At 36.7% G+C, this 16,129-nt stretch overlaps 2 pseudogenes; both read right to left on the reverse strand.

Annotated features, from left to right (window-relative positions):
- Positions 1-517: 517 nt before the first annotated feature.
- On the reverse strand, positions 518-9,047 carry LOC126634380 (receptor protein kinase TMK1-like; annotated as a pseudogene).
- Positions 8,268-9,293, reverse strand: LOC126633970 (receptor protein kinase TMK1-like; annotated as a pseudogene).
- Between the last annotated feature and the right edge of the window lie 6,836 nt (positions 9,294-16,129).

Genomic DNA, 16,129 nt, shown 5'->3' on the forward strand with positions numbered 1-16,129 from the left:
GAATTTCAACTAAGCCATCTTTGAGTTAGAGAGAAGAAATTACATTTTTTGTTCTCTATATTATATTGTGTTCGAAATTCTTTTTGTACAAATAGAGATTTGTAAAGCAAAATACCATTCAATTATTCAATTATATATAAGAAACCTGGAACAAACATTCATTCTATGTTGTGTATTGTTTTTGGATCTAATTAGTGTAGTCAAATTGACTAAAGCAGTTGCTCCTTATCTGCATGCAAGTTTTAATCCTTTCACCTGTAAATTGTAATAAAGGGTATATTAAAATGAATGGGGATCCTCTCTGGATCCTCTTTGTGAGGATCCAGGAGATCCTTTAATCGTGTCCGTTCATCGTAAATCGTGCTGTGAATTTTCATTAGGAACTATTTGTGTTTAATTTTAAATAAAATATAAAAAAAATTATGACCGTACGATATTTGATGAATGGACACGATTAAAGGATCTCTTGGATCCTCACAAAAAGGATCCTCATTCTATTAAAATATCACTCAGAATAAAAAGAACTGAGACATTCATTCTTGAGAGTGAAGAACCTCTTCCCATTTCATTCACAAAACCTCTAAAACAACGGATAACATCCGATAACATCAGAGCGAGGGGGGAAGGATAAAGCATGAAAGTTTGAACAAATTGTACACAGAAACCTGCAAGGTAAGAATCAACCAGAATAAACATGCCAAACCAATCCTTGCAATAATTTACAGCTAATCATTATCTCCCATCTGCAGATGTGAAAGACTCAGCAAATCCATAAGGGCGTGTAAGGATGCTCGTCTGAGTGTTATCCAAGCTGGGAAAAAGCGATGAAGAAGAGGATTCCAAATTGCTTCTACTTTCAAAAGCTTGCCACTTCTTAAGTGCTTGCGGCAACGACATTTCAAGGTCTATACCATATATATCTTCAGAACTTTGATCAGTTGGTTTCCAAAGCTCCACCAGAATCTATAAGACATTCACAGTGTGGCCCATGTCAGGCTTTTGATACGGCTCTCTTGCACAGCAATGACCTGCTAACTCGGCAACAGTACTCACATTGGCAAGTGTTTCCTCGTTGAGATCAATTGTGGGATCAATCATCTTACGGAATGAGTCCTTGTTAATGAACATTTTCCGGAACCAAGTTACTAAGTGCATGCTCTCCTCAGGCTAGCTGTCGTCAAATGCCTTTTTCCCAGTGATTAGCTCCATCAAAATCACTCCAAAACTGAACATATCTACTTTAGTTATCACGCGGCCAGTAACTGCAAGTATCACAAATGTTTTGTTTACGATCAGTATCAATACCGACTACCAACCATTAACCAAAATCTACTATATTTACTTTTAAATGAAAAAGTAAAACGAACTATTGAAAAGAAAAACATCTACGACATTATAAATTGCAGAACCACCAGAAGAAAGGCAATAATTAGCTTTGTTGTAAAGCTAGGTAAGTGGGATCAGCTGACCTAAAAACGAAAGAACAGAAAACAAAAATACTAAAGTGGGGCTCAGAGAATCGACTGCTTTAAGGTCCAAAAGGCCAAAAACAGCTGGGAACAACTAATATAATGGAGATTTCCAATGAGAACAATCTAATAAGCAAAATATTCTACCATTCTGTTATTACAAACAGCAACGAAAATGGCTTAATAATATTCGAGTTACTCAAGTGATTTCAGAAACCCTAGAGCAATGATGTCCGAAATAGGCAAAATACACAGCTGGCAGAGAAGAGAAGATGCGCTAAGACGATTATTGAACATGCAATTTGGTGAAATTTAGAGAATACTCATCATTCTAGCACCTTTCTTTTTCCTGTAACCACCCCACAAACTCCCAAGAAAATCCTGACTTTCACATTGTTGAAGTATAAGTCCAAAATCTGATTAGAAATAAGTTGTGATGTTAATATGTGTATGCACTTATGTTAAATACTAAGTGAGAGGGTATATAGGTATAAAAGGCCATGAGTGCCATGTGTGATGATCTTAGCTATTAGCTGAATGTGTAGCTAAGATCTATTTCAAATTGTACTGATCCAGCTCAGGTTTGTAAAAGGCATTATATCTCTCTTTGTACGTTGTGTGCAATATAGTGAGAGACAATTAATGAAATCAGTTATTCCTCTGTGACTTTGCAGAGAAAAAGAACAACCTCATTCTTCTCTCCCTGTTTCATTCCAAAACTATTCATCTTCTCTTATTCCATAGAATTAACCTTATCAAATTGTAACATGGCCTCAGAGCCGATTTTCGATCAATTGAATCTGGGCGTGAAGCTGTGAAGTCACTAAGCTAAGTCAAAGCTCGGTGAAAGTCGCCGGAGTTTTCATTTGAGGCGAGAAAGCAACAGACGGATCAAGATGTCTGGATCTGGAAGCTCGGAGGTGAGAACCCCAATCTTCTCCGGTGAGAACTACGAGTTCTGGCGGATTAAGATGGTAACGATATTCAAATCGCTTGGGTTATGGAAGCTGGTGGACAAAGGGATTACAACCCCTGACTCGAAGAAGAAGAAGGAAGTTGAAGGGTCATCGGACGATGCAGTCGATGAAGAAATGGCTACTGTGTTCATGAAGGATGCGAAGGCTCTAGGAATCATTCAAAATGCAGTCTCGGATCAGATCTTCCCACGAATCGCCAATGCCGAATCAGCTAAGAAGGCATGGGATTTGTTATACGGGGAGTATCATGGTGGTGATCAGGTACGATCTGTGAAATTGCAGAATCTTAGGAGAGAGTTTGAATATGCTAGGATGAGAGATGATGAGTCTTTATCTAGCTATCTTACACGGCTGAATGAGCTAATTAATCAAATGAGAACATTTGGTGAATCTCTGTCGAATGAGAGACTTGTGCAAAAGGTTCTGATTAGTCTTAGTAAACCTTATGATTCTATCTGTTTGGTTATAGAAAACACAAAGTGTCTAGAGACTGTAGAGTTGCAGGAAGTAGTTGCAATCTTAAAAAGTCAAGAACAACGGTTTGATCTGCATACTGTTGATACTACTGGGAAAGCATTCTCATCTTTCTCAGTGAGTTCAAAAGAGCAGGATAGGGGTGAAGGTCAATCTGGTTCATCTCGGTTCCAGAAAAATTGGAATAACAAGGGCAAGAAATGGGGTTCAAAACCTAAGTTTCAGCAGAAATTTCCTGCTAGTCCTGCACATAATGCACAGTCAATGGGGAAGATAGGTACAAAACCACAGTGCAGGGTATGTTCTAAGTTTCACTTTGGAGAGTGTAGGTATAAAGGGAAACCTAAATGCTATAACTGTGAAAAGTTTGGTCACTGGGCTAGAGAGTGCACAGTAGGTAAATTAGTGCAAAAGGCAAATAGTGCTAATCAGGTAGAGGTGACAGGGAACCTGTTTTATGCAAATAGCACAATCACTGAATCAAAAGTGAATGGAGAATGGTATGTAGACAGTGGTTGTAGCAACCATATGACAGGGGATTCTAATTTGTTAATAGACATGAAGACAAATGTGGTTGGCAAGGTTCAAATGCCCACAGGGGAACTCATGAATGTGGCAGGTTTTGGAACACTTATGATAGATACTAGCAAAGGCAGAAAATATGTCAAAGATGTAATGTATCTACCTGGGTTGAAGGAAAATCTGTTAAGTGTGGGGCAGATGGATGAACACGGTTACTATCTGTTATTTGGGGGAAAGATGTGCAGTATTTTTGATGGACCTTCATTGGATTGTCTTGTACTCAAAGTTGAAATGAAAAAGAACAGGTGTTACCCCTTGACGCTGATACCAAATGATCAGGTTGTACTGAGGGCAGGTATTTCTAAGTCTACTTGGATATGGCACAAGAGACTAGGCCATCTGCATGTTAGGGGTCTTCAGCAGCTTAAAAACAAAGAAATGGTGCATGGTCTCCCAGTTTTAGAAGAAATGGATGAAGTTTGTGAAGGTTGTCAGTTTGGGAAACAACATAGAAAGTGGTTTCCAAAGAATCAAGCATGGAGAGCAAGTAAACCTCTAGAACTGGTGCATGTGGATTTGTGTGGTCCTATGCAGAATGATTCACTTGCGGGCAACAAATATTTCATGCTTCTTGTAGATGACTGTACAAGAATGATGTGGGTTTATTTTCTGAAATACAAGTCAGATGCATTGATATGTTTTAGAAAATTCAAGTCCATGGTGGAATTACAAAGTGACTTTAAGATAAAATGTTTGAGGAGTGACAGAGGGGGAGAATTCACATCTTGTGAATTCAACAAACTGTGTGAAGATGCAGGGATTCAAAGACAGTTATCTATGGCCTACACTCCACAACAAAATGGAGTAGTGGAGAGGAAGAATAGAACGGTTGTAGAAATGGCTAAGGCAATGCTTCATGATAAAAGCATGCCATACTTTCTGTGGGCAGAAGCAGTACACACAGCTGTGTACATTTTGAACAGATCACCTACAAAGGCACTCAATAATTTAACACCATTTAAGGCTTACAGTGGCAGAAAACCAGGGGTTGGCCATTTAAAGGTGTTTGGATCAGTATGCTATGTGCATATACCATCTAAAATAAGACAGAAGCTAGATGCTAAGAGTGTCAAAGGTGTGTTTGTTGGATATGCTACATGTGAGAAGGGATACAGAGTGTTTGATCCATGCACTAAGAAGTTAATTCTTTCAAGAGATGTAGTTTTTGATGAAACTATAACCTGGAATTGGAAGAAACATTCAGAGAATTCTGTTACTGTGACCCACATTCAGAATTCACATGAGTTGGGTGAGATTCAAGACAGTGCCTCCAGTTCCTATACCTCCTCTCATACTGAAGAACAAGAAAGCAGCATTCAAGAATCTGTTGAGATCCCTCAGTCTTATGATCATACTCCAGTGAAATGGAGAAACATAAATGATATTATGGCACAGTGCAATCTCTGTATTGTGGAACCTGAAAAATTCGAAGAAGCTGCACAAGATCAGGCTTGGATAAAGGCAATGGAAGAAGAACTGCAAATGATTGAGAAGAATGGAACTTGGGAGCTTGTTGACAGACCAAGTGATAAGCAGGTGATTGGAGTTAAATGGGTGTTCAAAACTAAGTTGAACTTAGATGGTTCAGTCCAAAAGAACAAGGCAAGACTAGTTGCCAAGGGGTATGTGCAGAAACCAGGAATTGACTACAATGAGACTTTTGCCCCGGTTGCAAGATTGGACACAATCCGAACCTTGATAGCTCTTGCTGCACAGAGAAGCTGGAAATTATATCAACTAGATGTTAAATCTGCTTTTCTGAATGGAGAATTGCAGGAAGAAGTATATGTAGATCAACCTGAGGGGTTTGTAGTTAATGGCAGGGAGGACAAGGTCTACAAATTGCATAAGGCTCTTTATGGGTTAAAACAGGCACCTAGAGCCTGGTATGGAGAGATTGACAGTTATTTTACTAAGTGTGGGTTTGAGAAAAGCTTAAGTGAAGCAACTCTCTACACTAAGACAAGGGGAGAAAAGGATATACTAATAGTCTCCATATATGTGGATGATATTGTGTATACTGGAAACAATCAAGACATGCTGGATGAGTTCAAAGAAGATATGAAGGAGAAGTATGAGATGTCAGACTTGGGCCTTCTTCATCATTTTCTGGGGATGGGGATAATTCAAACAGAATCTAGCATCTTCATTCATCAAAAGAAGTATGCCTCTTCCCTGTTGGATAAGTTTGGATTGAAAGAATGTAAATCTGTCTCTATACCTCTTGTGGCTACTGAAAAGTTGAGTAAAGAAGATGGCAGTGGTGCAGCAGATGAAGAGAAATACAGAAAGCTTGTAGGCAGTTTACTGTATCTTACTGCTACAAGACCGGATATAATGTATGCAGCTAGTTTATTAGCTCGATATATGCATTGTCCTACCAATAAACACTATAGAACAGCTAAGAGAGTGCTCAGATATGTTAGGGGCACATTGGACTATGGTTTGAAGTATGAGAAAGGCAAGAAGGCAGTCTTAATTGGTTTTTGCGATAGTGACTGGGGAGGATCTCTTGAAGACAGCAAAAACACCTCAGGCTATGCATTTTCTTTTGGAAGTGGAGTGTTCTCATGGGCCTCTGTGAAACAACACTGTGTTGCTCTTTCTACTGCAGAAGCCGAGTATATCAGTGCTTCTGAAGCCACAGCTCAGGCCATATGGCTCAGATTTGTTCTGGAAGATTTTGGAGAGTTACAAGTTGATGCAACCTCTCTACAGTGTGATAACACATCTGCAATCTCAATATCCAAGAACCCTGTGTTTCACCAGAAGACAAAACACATTGACAGGAGATATCACTTCATCAAGGATGCCTTGCAGCAAGGGATAATTGACTTGGTTTACTGTCCTACCAAAGAACAAGTGGCAGACATTTTCACCAAGGCATTACCAAAGGACAGGTTTAACTATCTCAGGGACAAGCTAGGAGTTATATCAGCTTTGGACTTAAAGGGGAGTGTTGAAGTATAAGTCCAAAATCTGATTAGAAATAAGTTGTGATGTTAATATGTGTATGCACTTATGTTAAATACTAAGTGAGAGGGTATATAGGTATAAAAGGCCATGAGTGCCATGTGTGATGATCTTAACTATTAGCTGAATGTGTGGCTAAGATCTATTTCAAATTGTACTGATCCAGCTCAGGTTTGTAAAAGGCATTATATCTCTCTTTGCACGTTGTGTGCAATATAGTGAGAGACAATTAATGAAATCAGTTATTCCTCTGTGACTTTGCAGAGAAAAAGAACAACCTCATTCTTCTCTCCCTGTTTCATTCCAAAACTATTCATCTTCTCTTCTTCCATAGAATTAACCTTATCAAATTGTAACACACATTTCTAATTTGCTTTCTTAAGAATGGCAGTCATGAGAGTGTCCAACCTTGATCATAATGGAATACAACGATGGATACATTTGTAACACAGCGGAAAATTGACTCGTTGAGATCTCTCCTCTATTAAAGATTGATTTAACATAATCCAAGTGCAGTGTGGATTACAAAGGTTCATTTATTTTTTGTTGAACACAACACACCCAACTAGAAATTAAGCTTTCTTGTTTGAATTTGTTAATCTAACCAAGAGATAAAATATGAAATAATAAACATTTGTTGATACATTTCTAGATCCGCTCATAGTCCATATTTCTGAATCATTCATAAAATTTTGATAAGTTGTAATGAAAAGCATACGTAAAGCAGAGATATGAAAATTAAAAAAAGGTTATTGAGTTTTCAACTAAAATTTAAAAGCCAGAGCTATCCTTTTCCTTAAACTGGTTTTCTTGAATATTTACAAACATCTCAGGAAATGGAGGCAAGGAACTAAGGTTGCATTCTGGTGATGCCATATTATGGAAGTTGTTTCTATTTTGCTTGCAGTATTGGGTGGGTACTCAAACAGACCTAATATCACTCTCATGTTCTATTCTCTATTTTTGTTGAAGTAAATAAAATTGAAAGTTTGCCTGGTTTTAGAAGAATCTTATAGCAAAAATTAAGCATAAGTAAATAGAAACAAGAATTACCTGCGTATTCTGGTGCTAGGTATCCAAAAGTCCCTACAATCCTTGTTTCAATTGAACCTTTACCTTCTGGAGCAAGCCGCATAAGACCAAAATCTGCAACCTTAGCTCGCATATCATCTCCAAGAAGAATATTTGAAGGCTTTAAGTCTCTATGTATAAAACTCTGATAGGTCAAACCATGGAGATACTCAACACCCCTTACTACATCTAAGGCAATTGGCAGCCGTCTCGTCCATTCCAGTGGTTTCTGTCATTCTTCCAGCCAGTTGAAGAGGTAACGGCTGAGCGTCCCTTGAGGCATATACTCATTTACAAGAAGTCGTTCATTTCCATCCAAACAATACCCCAGAAAAGCTACGAGATGCCTGTGACGAACCTTTGTCAAAATAGAAATCTCAGACTTAAATTCGAAAAGCCCCTTTCCTACTATTTCCCCAGCCTCAATTCTCTTAACAGCAATATTTGTTCCATCGTGCCGTTCCCCTTTATACACTGTCCCAAAACCTCCTTGCCCCAATATATTTTCCTGACTGAAATTGTTTGTCACGTTCCGGAGCACTTGAATAGAAATCACCATGTTTCCTGCCTCAACCATTTGGATTTCATTGGGCTCACTGTTGGGAAGAGTATGAGCTTCACTCAGTGCATCAACACTAACACTAGAGCCTGCAACAGTGATCTTCATGCTCTCATTATCCGATCCAAAATGGCGGGGATGAACTACCATTTCATTCGGGCTCTAAACTCTACTCAACTGCTTTTGTTTTGTTTTATATACACAGATAAGCAACAGTACAATTAATAGAATCACAAAAACACCCCCGATTACAGAGAACACAATGACTCCTATTAGAGTAGAAGATTTCTTTCCATGAGGTTTAGAACTGTTTCCAGAACCTATACTTGTAGAAGGGTTGGTGGAATTTTGAGACGGTCCAGCTGAAGTACTTTTTTCCTTCCCTATATCAGGGTTACCAAACATTACAAGCACCTTATCCTTAAAGGTTGGGGTTTTCCTATAGAGGTAATTGTTTGACACATCAAATACCGTGAGTGCAGGCAGCGTGGCAAGCTCCGCTGGAATCGTTCCAGTTAAATTGTTATCAGCAAGAACTACTCTTTGCAAGGACCTTATTGACACGATTTCGGGAGAAATCGTTCCAGCAAGACCCATTTTCTGAAAATTAAGGACCGTAATGTTCCCATTATTACAAGTAACCCCAATCCAATATGCACAGGGATCATTCCCCTTCCAATTCTCTGCAAACCTTTAGGGGTAACCCACTGAACTTACAATTGAAAGCAACATATTCACTCGATGGTCACATTCACCAGGACTCGGTAAGCAAAAGTTATTAGAACCCTTAACCAAATCTACCCCAACCCCCGGAACAAAAGCTGGCATTGGTCCTTGAAGCAAATTGTTTGTCAAATTCACAACCTCTAGTGACTTAAGGCTTACCAATGACACTGGAACAGGACCAGTAAACAAATTATCTCTCAAACTCAAGCTCCGCAAGTCTGTAAAACTCGAAAAGTCCGGTAATGGACCTGAAAACGTGTTCAAATGCAGCCAAACCTTTTTCAACAGAGTCATGTTCTATAACATAGCAATCTCCAATCGAAGGGTCCAAATGGCCAGAGGGTAACTCGAAAATCGTCTTCCACTGACCCAGAAAATTGTGGGTCCACGGAATCTGAAAGGGCCAAAGGGCCAACCGGCTGGCCCAGAAAATTGAGCATTTCTATCGGATATAACCGACATGAATTTTAGGTCAAATTTCAAATGCAACAGCTAACTGATGTCAGCTAGCCGTTATTTTTGAATTTTTTATTTTTTTACAGTTTTATTTTTTTTTTACAAAATTTTTTCTCTATAACTTCTATTTTACAAAATTTGTTTTATATTTTTTCTAAACTCTATTTTTTTTCCTAGAACTTCTATTTTACAAATTTTGTTTCATATATTTTTTTAAATTTTATTTTTTTTCCTATAACTTATATTTTACAAAACTTGTTTCATATATTTTTTAAATTCTATTTTTTTCCTATAACTTCTTAAGCCATTATACAACATTAAATTAAATTCAGTAACATGAAACAACATTAAACAATATGAAACAATATGAAACAACATGAAATAACATTAACCAACATTAAAAAAAAAAGCATTTAACAACATTAAACTTAAACATTTAATCAACTAGCCATTGGATTTGAATTTGAATTTTTTTTGGCCAAAATTTGTAAAAAAATATTTAAAAAATTTCATTTTTTTCTATAAATTTAAGTTGTAGTTTTTAAATTTAATTTGTAGTTTTTAGATTTAAGTTGTAGTTTTTAAACATAAGTTGTAGTTTTTAAATTTAAGTTGTTATAGTTTTTAAATTTAAATAATAAATTATGTTTGGCCCTTTGGTCCTCGGTTGGAAACAATTTTTTGTGACAAGGCTAAAACGAGCCATATGTCCCTTTGGCCCTCGGTTGTAGATGGAGGCAAATATGACCCTGTACTGTTCATTAAAATATTAATATCTTGAAGGGTCAAAGGGTTAAAACGAGCCCTCTAGCCCTCGTTCGGTTGGAGATAGTCTTATTCTCCCATATAAGGTTTACACTCCTAACAAAGACTTTGAATGCAAAGTGTGTGAATATGAATTGTCTTAGCAAAATGAACTATTAAGAGCCCTTTACAACAACAGAGTTTCTTCTTTAAGTTTGATTGCAATAACGAGATTTTTTACATAGTACTTCGGAGTATTGAATATTCTAATTTTTTTAATAAATCTTTAATTAAAGCCAAAAATACTAAAATATAAAGATTTAGAAACCTAAAGTATAAGATATTCCGAAGCACTATATACTTTTTGTGAAATAATGAGTTAAAAGGCTAGAAATGAGTCATGAGTGGAGTGGGTTTTTTGGTAGGTGGCCATGAGCACAGGGAGGGTCAAGTTGGCATTAGAATATGTACAAAAAGTAGTAACCTTTTGATATCTCATGCACTGATGCACATGTTGAGAGCCAGAATCTGAAACTATCCAGATAGAGTTGAAGTGAGCAAAAGAGAACAATGCAAATGGCATGTTTTCATTATTTTGCCTTGGTCTATTGAAAATATAAAATTATTATTTATGCATGGCCTCATTGGATTATTTGTCCGTGTGGTGATAGGGTAGTCAACAAATAGCCCATGTGTTAACAATTAACAGAGACTTGATGAAATTTTCAATTTTGAGCCTAAATCCTAACAGACTTCATCACAGGAACTTAAATCCTTATTTTCTTTTACCACAAATACTATTTTCCGACTACCCTATCACCATGAAGACTATTAATCCAATTAAGCTTATATATATATATATATATATATATATATATATAGTGATGCTAAAGAGATTATCTTTTTATATTATATTTTGTAGGCCACATGATGTAGTTGTCGATGGATGGATTCATTCTCTAATTATTAAAAATGAAATTCAACCATTAATAGCTACATCTTGTGATTTACGAAAGGCATATTTGTCGATTCCCTCTCCTTAAACTTGTTTAGAGTTGTCAATTTGCCCCCTGAACTATTATTTTAGCCGATTACCCCCCTGAACTTTTATAATTAGCCAATTTCCCCCTGAACTTTAGTTTTAGCCAATTATCCCCCCAGAACTTTTATAAATAGCCAATTCTTCCCTTGATGCTAGATTTTAAAATTTTTCATTCATTTTGACCACGATGACAACACATGACAATTGTATATGGGCAAAAAGAATAAAAAATTGGATAGGTGAAAATTAGATGAAGAATTTTAAAATCTAACATTGGGGGGGGGGGAATTTGTAACATCCCACATCGGCCAGGAGAGTGGATCCTCTAAGCCTTATATGTATATTCTCATCTCTACCTAGCACAAGGTCTTTTGGGAGCTCACTGGCTTCGGGTTCCATCGGAACTCTGAAGTTAAACGAGTTCGTGCGAGAGCAATCCCATGATGGGTGACCCACTAGGAAGTTCTCGTGTGAGTTCCCATAAACAAAACCGTGAGGGCGTGGTCGGAGCCAAAAGCGAACAATATCATGCTACGATGGAGTCGAGCTCGGGATGTATTAGGGGCCCGGGCCAGAATGTGACAATTTAGTATCAAAGCCAATCCCTGGCCTGAAGTGTGCGGACGAGGACGTTGGGCCCCTAAGCGGGGTGGATTGTAACATCCCACATCACCCAAGGGAGTGGATCCTCTAAGCCTTATATGTATGTTCTCATCTCTACCTAGCACGAGGCCTTTTGGGAGCTCACTGGCTTCGGGTTCCATCAGAACTCCGAAGTTAAGCGAGTTCGCACAAGAGCAATCCCATGATGGGTGACCCACTGGAAAGTTCTCGTGTGAGTTCCCAGAAACAAAATCGTGAGGGCGAGGTCGAGGCCCAAAGTGGACAATATCGTGTTACGGTGGAGTCGAGCCCGGGATGTAATGGGGACCCGGGTGGGGATGTGATAGAATTGGCTATGTATAAAATTTTAGAGGGGGGATAATTAGCTAAAGATAAAGTTCAGGGAGGAATTTGCCAAATCTACTTCTGCCCCAACTTTCTTTTCCAAATCTACTATCATATAACACGTAACAGAATCCATAAACATTTATTTCGGGTAGATTACTTGCGTAATTTGTGATGGAAAAGAACCCAACACACACTAAATAAATCCACCCACACATTACTTTTACTAATCAAGTTGTCAACATGTAGTTACAAGCAAACAACCCTGATCTTTGAACAACATCATACAATTTAACTTTTCTAAGTCATTTGTATGATTTTTGTGTTGTGAAGTTGTTAGTTTGGACTTTGAAAGACTTGATTGATGATTTTAGTTCAACTTTAAATGTTTATTTTCATTGTCTTTGATTCTAGTTAGAATGCTTAAGTTATGATTGTGTTGGAGATGTTAAAATTTAAAATTTCAATGTTTTTTATTGTTTGAAAAAAAAAAAAAAACCAAAACCGAACCGGAAAAAACCAAACCAAAAAAATGAACCGAACCGAAATTTCAGTTTGATTTCGATTTTGGCAAAAAACCGAACCGATTTGAACCGAACCCACCCCTACAAAGTAGGGCAACGTTCAACCCATGAGTGCATTAAGGCCTTGTTTGGCACTATGAGAAGATGATTTATTTTCTTTAATTTTTAAGATAATTTTTTGATATAACGAATTTTGTTTCACCGTGTAGGCATGGACATAGTCAAATTGGCTAGAACAAATATACACCTCAATCCTTCCTCCAAGTTTAAATTCGCTATTTCAGATTAGTTTAAAATAAAACAGGATTAGTTTAAAATAAAACAAGATTTGCTAAATCCATTCTCGTCAATGCTAAATTCAACAAGCACATGGATCCAATACATTCCAAACATATGTGTTCAGTTTGGCCCAATTAAAGTTTTCAATTTGGGCCTATATAGTAGTTGTGAGAGGAGCGAATGTCACACACTTTTTTGGCAGCTCATTTTAGGGTCGGTTTGGTTTTATTTGGATCGGTATTCTTCAAACTCAAAAACCAAACCAACACTACCGTTCGGTTTATTTTCATTTATTTGATTGGGTTCTAATTTTTTTTTTGTTAATTTTAATTTAGCAAATGAGAGATAGATTAAGAGCTCTTTCGAAGCTTCTTCTTCGCGATCGACAATACTAATCTCTCGAAAGGTGAGACGGGTACGGACGCGACATAGAAGCCGATGAAGAAATGCTAGTTATATAATCCTCAAAAGTAGACTGTGTTGGAGTTTTGAGACTCCATGTCTCACATCGGGGAACATATGTTTCCCAATGGTCTATATATATATATATATATATATTGTCTTTTATACTAATAGTTAGGATTTGGCCTATTTGGAAAATGATTGAAAGACTTGTACTTTATGATTGTGTGGATTAGGCTTATATAATATAGCCTAATATAATTAATATTAATTAATCAAGATAAGGGCCTTGGGCCTTAGAAGTTAAAATTAATAAGAGTATTAATTTTAATTAACATAGTAATTAAAAATTGTTTTGTTTAAGAGACACAGCTTTTATAAAGAGTTGTGTACTTTCAAATACGTTCAACAGGTATTTGAAAGGGTATAAAACAACCTATATATTTGCAATCTCAGTTTCCAATAGAATTATCTTTTCTTCCTCTCTCTCTTTCGTACAAAATTCCTAGAGAGTAAACACACAAAGCAATTCGTCAGAATTCTATAATTCAATGTGGGTTGTAGAATTGGATAATTGCATTTTGGTCGAGCAGACATCGTAGAACCACAAGCACAAGAGTGAGATGAAAATACTATTCGAATGACATTTTGTGTTAGCCTCTATGCGTGATTCAATCAAGTCAGTATCATTTTAATTCCTATAATTATTTTTATTATTTCATTATGTATTACAAGTATTATTCGTTAATAAAGAATCAATATTTCAAGATCTTTTTTTTTTTTTTTTAATTGTTCTCCAACAAACTGTACAGTCAAGAGGGAGAAGGGAAACATAATCTCCATTCCTATGGAAATAGAGGACGGTTTATTATTGGATCAATATGATTACATTCATTTTTTCAAGATCGTTTTATCGTACAAGCAAGAACCTTCTTCATTTACAGCCACACCCAAGATAACATTTAGGTTTGCATTGTTCCGAAAGCATGTGATGGGGAGCATTAGAACATCTCTAAATTGTGCTTCAGGATTCTTTCGGTAATTTCCTTGCCGCTACCAAAAAAGCCTATGTATGTCTTGTGTAGCCGTTGCTGAAGCGGTGGCTGTGCAGTATGGTTGTGAGTTGGGTCATGAATTGGGTCAGACTCATGTTGTTCTTGAATCTGATTCTCAACAATCTATTTCATGTTTGCGGGGATCTCTTCTAATGGTAAGTGGGAGGCTTTTCCCATTTTAGCGAGGTGTTTGAAGCTTGGGGAAGCCTTTCAGGATTGTCGCTGGTCTTGGATTCCAAGATTAGCCAATTTGGCGGCAGACCATTTGGCGTCACGTAGTTGTGTGGAGATGTGTGACGTGTCTTGGGTTGCTAGACCTCCATCTTCACTGGTGCATGTGCTGAATAAGGATGACTTACCATGTCCTCCTTAAGTTCATGTTGGTGGTGCAAGGGGGGACGCTTTAAGGTTGTTTCGAGTGTCTGGTCTTCTTACCCCTTGCACTTCCAGTTTGTTTTTTGCTTGTTAGCCTTTTGTTCAACTTTCATTGTTCTCTTTGGCTTCTTTTGCTCTGGTTAATACATCTCCAGTTTTCCAAAAAAATAAAAATAAAGGAGATGTCAAAATATACACATCAGTTATAACAGTAAAAAAAGATCACACTAATATTCTCTAACCGAAGTGCCAAATCCTAGGTGGCGATGACATGAATTGGCAGCAAAAAAGATTGCTGTCAAATTTGACGCAGCTTGAAATGTTTTTTTATTAATCATCAAATGTATTTTATTAATTTTAATTAGTGTAATCATTTATTATAATTAATGTTGAGTTGATCGATGCAATTATCCTATTTTTTTTTTCTTTTCAATCAAGGAAGGTGAACAGATTACTAACTAAACTTTAAATGTCCTTTATTAAATTTTAATTAGTTTAATAATTTATTTTATAAAATAATAAAATAATAATTTAATTTGACATATCGGTTGGAGAACAAAACTTTAAAAGATGTCAAAGTGCCACATAAGCTGTCAAAATTTAAATTTTATGTTCAAAATTTGACATCTCCTTTGGAGATGGTCTTAGAAGTAACAAATTGTGGCTCGTCGTTTTTGGAGTCCATGGCAACTTGGTATTGCTTTCAACCTTCGACTGTCAGAGGCAAACCTGTCACTCAATATAACAATTAATAATTTAACCCACTAACGATATCGTTTGTAAAAAAAATTGTAAAGCATTTAGATTTGAGAGCCTAACTAATATCTCTTTTAGATTTGTAAATCTAGTTTAGGTTCTTCTGTTTAAAAGTCAATACCATGGCATATTAAAGTATTTAACCCAATTATCAATTAAGCTTTAGAAATAGGAATTGGTTTATTATATTAACACCCTACATATTGTTGAATAAATCTTACCCCGGTGTCTTATTTCCCCACCCACCATTTAATGAAAATGTTAATAACATATTTATCCTTTTAAAAGAAGACTCTTAAACCCCTATTTAATTCAGTACTAAAATAATAAATAAATAATGGTGTGTGGGGTGTGATATCTTTGGTGGAAAGAGGTTGGGAAAGATTTGGGTTGGAATCGACGGAAAGGTTGGAGGAAGGAATGGGCGTGTGCTAGATGAAGGCGAGAAACTTCAATAGAGAAAAAAGAGAATTGGGTGTGAGATCTGCGGTTTTGACAAAAAATGGAGGAAGAAGAGTGGTTTGGGGATTCGGGGTTTTTGCGGCATTAGGTGTGAAGGAGATGATGAATGTCTAGGTCTTAGGTCTTGCATTTTCTTTCATTTTTTATATTTTTATTTATTTATTTATAATATTATTTAAAGATATATCAGAGTTGTTTAAAAAAAAAATATTATGGTTATTTTGGGAATAATGGTAGGTGGGGAAATAACATTTT

This window comes from Malus sylvestris, chromosome 9 (assembly GCF_916048215.2).
Source record: "Malus sylvestris chromosome 9, drMalSylv7.2, whole genome shotgun sequence".
Lineage (NCBI taxonomy): Eukaryota > Viridiplantae > Streptophyta > Magnoliopsida > Rosales > Rosaceae > Malus > Malus sylvestris.